Consider the following 10,000-nt stretch of genomic DNA (forward strand, 5'->3'; position numbering starts at 1 on the left):
TCTTCATGCCTCCTCTCTCTCTCTGTGTCTCTCTCTCTTCATGCCTCCTCTCTCTCTCTGTGTCTCTCTCTCTTCATGCCTCCTCTCTCTCTCTATGCCTCCCCTCTCTCTCTGTGTCTCTCTCTCTTCATGCCTCCTCTCTCTCTCTGTGTCTCTCTCTCTTCATGCCTCCTCTCTCTCTCTGTGTCTCTCTCTCTTCATGCCTCCTCTCTCTCTCTGTGTCTCTCTCTCTTCATGCCTCCCCTCTCTCTCTCTCAGTGTCTCTCTCTCTCTCTTTATGCCTCCCCTCTCTCTCTCTGTGTCTCTCTCTCTTCATGCCTCTCCTCTCTCCCTGTGTCTCTCTCTCTGTGTCTCTCCTCTCTCTCTGTGTCTCTCTCTCTGTGTCTCTCCTCTCTCTCTGTGTCTCTCCTCTCTCTCTGTGTCTCTCTCTCTCTATGCCTCCCCTCTCTCTCTGTGTCTCTCTCTCTCTATGCCTCCCCTCTCTCTGTGTCTCTCTCTCTTTATGCCTCCCCTCTCTCTCTGTGACTCTCTCTCTTCATGCCTCCTCTCTCTCTCTGTGTCTCTCTCTCTTTATGCCTCCCCTCTCTCTCAGTGTCTCTCTCTCTTTATGCCTCCCCTCTCTCTCAGGTCTCTCTCTCTTTATGCCTCCCCTCTCTCTCTCTCTCTCTCTCTCTCTCTCTCTTCATGCCTCTTCTCTCTCTCTCTCTCTGTGTGTCTCCCCCCCCACTCCTCCAAGCAGCACATACTGTACTATTCAGACTTTTCATGCATGTGTAAAGGGAAATCGCCGCTGTAATCATCACAACCCGGTGTAATCATCACAACCCAATCAGCAATTTTGTCCCACTTATTGGCTGGATGTGCCCGGAATTCAGGATGTTAATTCAATTCTGAAAGTGTTACAAATGGATGTGCAAGAGTCCACTTTGGTACTTAGTTTCAGCACGGTTCCTTCCCACTCTTCTCAAGAAAAAGAAATAAAATCTAGGACATGTTCTGTGGTCAACATAGACATGTGTGTAGTGTGTACACACGTACATACACGCGCACACACACACACACACACACACACACACACACACACACACACACACACACACACACACACACACACACACAAATGGACACAGTCTGTCCCTTACGCATGATTCTTCTTTAGGTGTGCGCTTGTGTCATGCACAAAAAGTACCAGATCTACAAGCTCACGCCACATCGCCATGCAACACGTTGTTGTGAGCTTGCAGATCTGCTCAGCGACAGGATGCACATTGCAACCACGTGCGTGCACGCGTGCGCACACACACACACACACACACACACACATACACACACTCGCGCGGGCACACACGGTACATACATGAAGTAGTTGTTTGTTGATTTCAAATAAAAAAATAATACAATCTAAAGATAAAAAAAGGTAAATCTGCACTCTAGTGTAAAAAGTTCTTACAGACTTTGTAAGCTTTATAACATGAGACTATTATCTGTGACCAGTCAAAGCTGCAGCCTCTCACCCATAAAAATACTAAACATTTCATTCTATGTCTTGTTAATTACGAGTGGCGTGCACAGATAGACACTAGGGGGTGCTAGAGCACCACCTGCCCTTGCCCTCTGGACAGCAATGTGCCCTTTTGAAAAAAAGAAAAAGAATGTACAGTGTACAGCAGGGGTGCCCAAAAGGTAGATCGTGATCTCCCAGTAGATCACAAAGGCTTTGCAGGTAGATCACATGACATGGGCCTAAAAATATATACAATTAAAAATTGTGCCAATTGAATTATAAGGTGACTTTGACTTCATTGATTGACATCAAATAGGGCTTAATTGTCAGCTCTTGAAAGCTTGTTTTCAAGAGTGTTGCGCAAAAACGTCATTACAAAGTTACGAAACAAAACATTAACCAATTCCATTTCCAACCCTCTATATAACCCATCCCAAGTGTGTTTGTCTTGTACACCAGTGCCGCTATTCAAAAAGCCCCTTCAGGTATACATTTTTAAAGCAATGGGATAATAATTGTTTGGGTAGGTAGACCTTGTTGCGCTGGTCATTTTGAAAGTGCTCTCAAGTCAAAAAAGTGCGGGCTCAATTCTTGCTTTTAATATATTATGTATGCCCCAAAATCTATAAATCTCACACTAAGGCAACCGGCCGGTTCCACGCGCTGCACAAGGTGCCCTTTTTTCACTTGCACCTGCCCCTCTAAATGTCTGTGCACGCCACTGTTAATTACAGATGTTCTCCTTATCCGAACACTAAACACAGATCAAACATGTTGTCGCTCTATTTACTAGTTTTTTTCTACGCTCTGTGATAATGAAAATAAACTCTAACTGAACCTTGTTTGAGGAGGGCTAATTTAGATACTCTAGATAAGAAGATTAGAGCATGCACGTTTACTCTAGCCAAGGTGCATAACAAACACAAAACCAACATAAAGAAAACAATAGAGTCAATCCGCTCTCTTCCAGATCGCTCACGACTGGATTTTCACGAAGATCCAGCTGATCAAATAGCACTGTGCGAGGACTGACTGACTGCTTTTCTTTGATTTATTTTAAATACACTCACATATTAAAGTAATATCTCTCCTGGGAATTGTACACATAATCAAAGTTTCTGCCTTGCCGTAAAAAACATAAATAAAAAAAAGTCCTTAACCCATTCTGGGCGGGAACCCCTTTTGGTGTTTTAAACATTATGTTATAATTTAGCTTTTGAAAATAGCAGATCTACAAGCTCATAGCGCGCCACCGAGTAGGTCTGCTATTTTTGAAAAATCGTGAAAATATTTATTTCAGAAAACTGGAGGATTTAGAAGATTCTTTTTTTATTTCGACGTCAGGCCTAATGGACTATGGCATATTTTCTTCTGAAGAGCTTTGAGTATTTTTTGACATGATCATATATGGATGGGTGGAAATTCAGCTCATATTAATTTCTCACTTCCAAGCCACAAGGTACGGTGCAACAGGGACACGTCAATCTGTAAAAAAAAAAAAAATTATACACTGCAGCGCAAATTTATTTTTGGAAACTTTATTACAATGTCAGTCCACGTACAGATCAGGTAATGTACACAGCAGCGGTCTGTCCATCAGCTTGACACTTTGGGGTAATTGGGTAAAAGTGTAATTAACCGCCTCGCCAACCCAATGTGCCAAAACTGAACATTCAACGAGTATAATATGCCGTAGTTAAAGTTTAATCACGTCTCACTGGACTCACATTTGAATCACCTTGACGAACTGTGTGTACACAGTACAAGCCTCTGTCTTAATCCATTTTGGGCGGGAACCCCTTTTGGTGTTTTAAGCATTAGCTATTGAAAAATAGCAGACCTACAAGCTCATAGCGCGCCACCGAGTGGCGCGCTACGAGCTTGTAGGTCTGCTATTTTTGAAAAATCGTGAAAATGTGGCACAAATCTTTGAATATATATTTCAGAGCGAACATTTTTAACTACAATATTTGCTTCTGGGGGGTCCCTGGAACTACATATTTTTTAGATGGGGGTCCGTGGCCCAATAGAGATAATTATGGGGGTCCTTGACATGAAAACGGTTGAGCACCACTGACATAGAAACATGGGTTTTTCAGATTTTTTTTAGGAATTAGAAGCCTTTTTTTTAATCGACCTCAGTCCAAAATGGGTTAACTCATCCATTTTTAACCCTAGCTTAAATTAAAGGCAGGGCAAAGATAATAATGACATCAAGAGTGGAGGAAGTTTACTGTACTTGATGATAACATTATTGGCCTACTTTACAAATTCAAAACATTCAGCTATACTGGAAGTGGTTCTACTGTTAATTATAAAATAAATATATATTTATCCCTGTATTTGTCGAATGGTGTGGTCTAGCAGCACCAGGATAATACTACTTCCAGTCCTTATGTTATATCCTTGAGTATATGAGAAAATGTTTAGGGTGGGGTGGATTTAGATGTTCAAACACAATTTCCAAAATATGCACGGCAAGTTCGGCCTGTCTTTAACACTCATGATTTTACAGTGTCCGTAATGGTCACACTTTAGCTTACAGGGGCATTATGGGTTTCAAGGGTTAGATGTGTTCAAGATATCCAATTATTTCGAATAATTCCAGGACAACTTGTCATCTGGAGCATTTGGACTTTTTCAATGACTTTTCCATGAGTGGAAAAGCACATTAGCATTTGCAGGTTTTCCAGGACTCATGGGAAAACCCCTGTTTTTTGTGATTGTGATTACAATACGTTGCCAGAAACACGCTCTAGTTAATTACCCGAGCTGCTTTTCAAGAAGACTAGATTTCTAAGTCACAGTGAAGATAAATAGTAAAACACAAGGTTGAATCCCAAAGCAGTATTTTTTTGTTCTTTTTTTCCATTTGCGACTGTGAAAATGTACAATATGTAACAACGTTGGTTGCTTTCTGGCTCCATTCTCAGTGCTAAACTAAAGTGGGCGTAAGTGATGTTTTTGTTCAAACTAGCCCATTTTGGGCGGGAACCCCTTTTGGTGTTAGCATTATGTTATGCTTTAGCTATTGAAAAATAGCAGATCTACAAGCTCGTAGCGCGCCACCGAGTGGCGCGCTACGAGCTTGTAGGTCTGCTATTTTTGAAAAATCGAAGAACGACATAGCTTTTTCAGAAAACTGTCAGGATGTAGAAGACATTTTTAGAATCTGATCTCGGGTCAGAATGGGCTAGATGGCTAGACTCATGCTATGCCAACGTTTATGCTGTACTACTGTGTATATATATATAAACATTACAATCATTGCTATAGAGAGTATTTGTTCTGTAACAGTGGTTTACTCTCCTCAACTCTTTAGTAAACACAAAAGTATACATTTTCAAATTGGGATACCCATTTCATACAAACTAGGGATAGAATCCCACGAAGAACGTTCCAGTTCTAATTTTGTATTTTCATTTTGTGGTTTCATAACTTCCAATATACATAACTTGTTTATCCTGTATCCTGTAGTGTATGAGATCTCTCTCCTGATTGCTGAATGTATTTGATCTTTTCTAAAGAGCCGGAGAGACACAGAGACCCCTGTTACCGAACAAACACAGTAGCAATGATCGGAATACAGAGCTATTTGACATGTATTTTAACAATAATAAAATCTGAATTTACAAATCTTACTAAATGGACCTGTATTTCGTTAGTTACATTTTGTTCACTCTCCGAGTTACATGAACAGTGTAGACCGTTTGGATGGTGTCGGTACACAGACGGACAGACAGACAGCCTCATCGACCGCCACAATTCAATGCTCCATGGATTGGAACTGGCCCACATTACAGTTACTTACTTAAAGCTGCTATAAGCAATAATATGTAAACATTTTAAAGACTTTGTTTTTGAGTGGTGTAAACCACTCCTACGACTGGCTTTGTTAGTCTGTCTGTCTGTGCTCAAAAAATGAGCATGGTTGCTACGGTCACCCAGTTCACCCGGGTGTGATTTCATTACGTCAGACATTACGTCAGATCAGAGCTGATCAGGCTATATAAGACCTTACACCACTCAGTTCACACGGGTGTGATTTTTTTATTTATTTTTTGGTATTCAGACAGCCAGCAACGAGTAAAACGCTCCCCCCAAAAATGTAGTCTCTGTGACACATCTAGGGGCCACAATCTGCATTCAAAGATGTTCCTAGGAGCTTTGTCATTGGTCGAAAAAAAACCCGGTCGAAATGACTAACCAATCAGGAAATAGACAGGCAAATCGACCAATGACAAAGCCTCTAGGAAAATCTTTGAATGCAGATTGTGGCCCCTAGATGTGTCACAGCGACTAAATTTTTTGGGGGAGCGTTTTACTCGTTGCTGGCTGTCTGAATACCAAAAAATAAATAAAAAACAAAGTCTTTAAAAAAGACTAAACATTTTGTGGGAGCTTTCTACCCATATCTGGCTGTCTGAAAACACAAAATAAAAAGGTCATTCAAATTTTGACATATTATTGCTTATAGCAGCTTTAAGACAGGACACTCTGGCCATTTTATATCCAGTGAAGTAAGCCTAACTCCTGCTTCTGTAGCGTGAGGCAGCTTGATGTACCAGCACACCCCCTGGACATGACGCTAGTATGTAGGAGGGAATTGCCCCCAATCCAACACTTGATGCTGAGTGCCAAGCAGGGAGCTATTGGGTCCCATTTTTCAGAGTCTTTGGTATGGCCAGGGATCGAACCCCGACCTCACAGTCTCAGGGCGGACACTCTAACCACAAGGCCACTGAGCTGGATATAAAAAAAAATATTATTATTATTTTCATAAATAACACATTATTTCAACCAGTATGGTAGTCTGTTAATACAATAATAAAACTATTACATCTGCAGTGGTTCCATTGAGAAATGTAGACCCCTGTGTCGTGGAGGACACCTACTGGTTGAAGAGTAGTACTGCCTGAAACTCATGAGTGTAAATCTCTCCCCCTGCTGGCCATGCAGGGACGATTCCCTCAAGGATGATCGGTAGATGTTTGGTTTTCGTATGAGGGAGGCCAGGTTTTTGTTACAGTTGCAATTACCTCTCTCCATCAGGAAGGATGGAAAACTTTTGATTGAAAAATTAAGTAACACTCCTGATTTCACCTCTAAGCCTTTATCTAATTTCTCTTGTAAGTAGGTGTATTGTTAATAGATTTGGCCAAAACCCAGGAATTTGTGGCCCATCAACAGTGATGAACCTATTCCTGAATTTATTTTCAATTCACTTAGTCAGCCCATAATATGTTCACCCCTTGTCTCTGCCATTTCTCTGTTGTTTTCCATTACGGTTAAAATCATCTTTAATGTTCATTAATCTCTGAGAATGTACAAATGCAAACTAAATTGACCTGTAAGGGTACACCTTTCTTCTTCCAGCAAGTCACCACAGTGGATTATCTGTTTCCATTTCAAACTGGTTCTGTTTTCTACATCTTCCATGGTGACTCATATGCCACCTGTATCATGTCCAGTTCCATCTACTTTAAGAGGCGGCTAAAAACCCATTACTACGACCTCGCCTTTAACTGATTCTGTTTCCTTCATGATTCCTTATCTTAAATTTACTTCTAATATTCAACGAATTCTACTGACCAGATTTGAAGCTGTTACTTTAGTTTTTACCCTTGTTCAATTTTTTTGCATTTATGTGAATTTTCTTTTTACTGTATGTAAAGCACTTTGAACTACACTTGTGTCTGAAAGGTGCTCTATAAATAAAGATTATTATTATTATTATCTTCCAGCATCCTTCTCCCAATGTACTCCTCTGCACATGTCCAAACCATCACAACAACCTTGCTTCTCTTGGTTTATCCCCAGTGGCGTGCACAGACATTTAGAGGGGCAGGTGCTCAAGTTAAAAAAGGGCACCTTGTGCAGCGCGTGGAACCGGCCGGTTGCCTTAATCTATTTTGGGCGGGAACCCCTTTTGGTGTTAGCATTATGTTATGCTTTAGCTATTGAAAAATAGCAGTCTACAAGCTCATAGCGCGCCACCGAGTGGCGCGCTACGAGCTTGTAGGTCTGCTATTTTTGAAAAATCAAAAGAAAAAAGAAATAAAGTTTTTTTTTTTTTTTTTTTTTCAAAAGGGCACATTGCCAAAAGGGCAGGGGGTGCTCTAGCACCCCCTAGTGTCTATCTGTGCACGCCACTGTTTATCCCTCAATCTTGTAACCATGGCTGATCCTCTAATCATGCATCCTCACCTCCAGCTCTGCTTGTCGTCTCGTCGTCAGTGCCACTCTGAGTTCCAAATGGATAAGTGGACACTGAGGATAAAGGGCCTTGCAAGTTCATTTTCAATGAGACCTGCTCGGAAAAGTCGCGGTGCGACAACACAAGTGTATTTTCGTGAGCGCGGTCCCGTGAATTTGTTGCGTGCGTGCTTTTTTTTACGCTGTTTTACGTTGTTGCGCCCCTCTTGAACAGACCTGGAGGAGACCTGTGTTGATCCAGACCCTCTTGAACAGACCTGGAGGAGACCTGTGTTGATCCAGACCCTCTTGAACAGACCTGGAGGAGACCTGTGTTGATCCAGACCTGGAGGAGACCTGTGTTGATCCAGACCCTCTTGAACAGACCTGGAGGAGACCTGTGTTGATCCAGACCTGGAGGAGACCTGTGTTGATCCAGACCCTCTTGAACAGACCTGGAGGAGACCTGTGTTGATCCAGACCCTCTTGAACAGACCTGGAGGAGACCTGTGTTGATCCAGACCTGGAGGAGACCTGTGTTGATCCAGACCCTCTTGAACAGACCTGGAGGAGACCTGTGTTGATCCAGACCCTCTTCAACAGACCTGGAGGAGACCTGTGTTGATCCAGACCCTCTTGAACAGACCTGGAGGAGACCTGTGTTGATCCAGACCCTCTTCAACAGACCTGGAGGAGACCTGTGTTGATCCAGACCCTCTTGAACAGACCTGGAGGAGACCTGTGTTGATCCAGGCCCTCTTGAACAGACCTGGAGGAGACCTGTGTTGATCCAGACCCTCTTGAACAGACCTGGAGGAGACCTGTGTTGATCCAGACCCTCTTGAACAGACCTGGAGGAGACCTGTGTTGATCCAGACCCTCTTGAACAGACCTGGAGGAGACCTGTGTTGATCCAGACCCTCTTGAACAGACCTGGAGGAGACCTGTGTTGATCCAGACCCTCTTGAACAGACCTGGAGGAGACCTGTGTTGATCCAGACCCTCTTGAACAGACCTGGAGGAGACCTGTGTTGATCCAGACCCTCTTCAACAGACCTGGAGGAGACCTGTGTTGATCCAGACCCTCTTGAACAGACCTGGAGGAGACCTGTGTTGATCCAGACCCTCTTCAACAGACCTGGAGGAGACCTGTGTTGATCCAGGCAACAACGCCTGCGTTCCTCGCTTCACGTTTGCAAGGCCCTTTATACTGTGTACATGTTTGTTAACAGTGATGCTGTAAATAAGATATCATGCATGATTTGACTGATTTGTTTGACTGGCACTAATCTTCGTTGGGTCTTTTACACCCTTTTAGCTTTAACCTGAGATATACAACGCTAATTAGCGGCCAGATCTGCCTCAGGGTTTGCACCCGGCCCTACTGCTAATTACTGGGATGTTTGAGTGTGTGCGCCGCGCTCAAGGAACCCATAAGCCAAGAGGATCGATGGACGCAGTCAATAGGCTCCATTAACCTATTCTGGGCGGGAACCCCTTTTGGTGTTCTAACCCTTCTGGATGGGAACCCCTCTTGGAGTTCTGTACAGTATGTACAGTATTCAAAAATTAAAAATATTTGATATGATATGATATGATATGATATGATATGATATAGTACTTTATTGTCAGTTCACACTGAAATTTGTGATGCTGGTATATAAATATTTGAAGTTTTTCAGAAAACTTAGGTCGGGTTTTCAAGGCATTTTTAGAATCGGCCTCGGTCCAAAATGGGTTAAGACTCCGATCTGAGTGTCCGTCCTTACTGACGAGTCAACGCCAGACCTGTACTAATGAATACTAGTGGGGGGTGGAGTGGTCTTTAAGCCAGTGGCAGCTTTGATGAAGAGCTCGTTCAAATGGCACCGTACGTGCTTCCCAGACGACTACAGCCCAACCAACCAGTGGCAGATTCTTGGGTCGATGTTGATTCGGATTTGGGAGAGTGCTAGACACCACCGATTACGGGTGGTTTGAGCCATATTTGACTGAAAAGTGCAACATATTGTTGTTGGTTTTTTTGTTTTTGTTTTTTTAGATTTGATCACAGTTTATGTTTGAGAGCCTTTAACTTTAAGCAAACAAACAAATAAACTCAAATAACTTTTTGATAGATAGGAAATATGAAATGAAGTGTCTTAATAAAAAACTTAATTATATGAAAAGAACATTTGCAGTAACTTTAATTTTACAATGAACAATCAAATAAAATACACCTATTAACTAAACATTGTTTTGTTGTAACGATTTAAGCCTTTAAGCTGTCAAAACAGTTAAAACCGAGCCACAGCGGCTGCA

At 42.3% G+C, this 10,000-nt stretch overlaps 1 protein-coding gene across 1 annotated transcript in view; it reads left to right on the forward strand.

Annotated features, from left to right (window-relative positions):
• Positions 1–10,000, forward strand: part of LOC306931834 (MORN repeat-containing protein 1-like) — a gene marked incomplete at its 5' end in the record, with an annotated part of 31,957 nt that overhangs the window by 21,282 nt on the left and 675 nt on the right. The window lies entirely within an intron of this gene.

This window comes from Electrona antarctica (assembly GCF_951216825.1).
Source record: "Electrona antarctica genome assembly, chromosome: 2".
Taxonomy (NCBI): domain Eukaryota; kingdom Metazoa; phylum Chordata; class Actinopteri; order Myctophiformes; family Myctophidae; genus Electrona; species Electrona antarctica.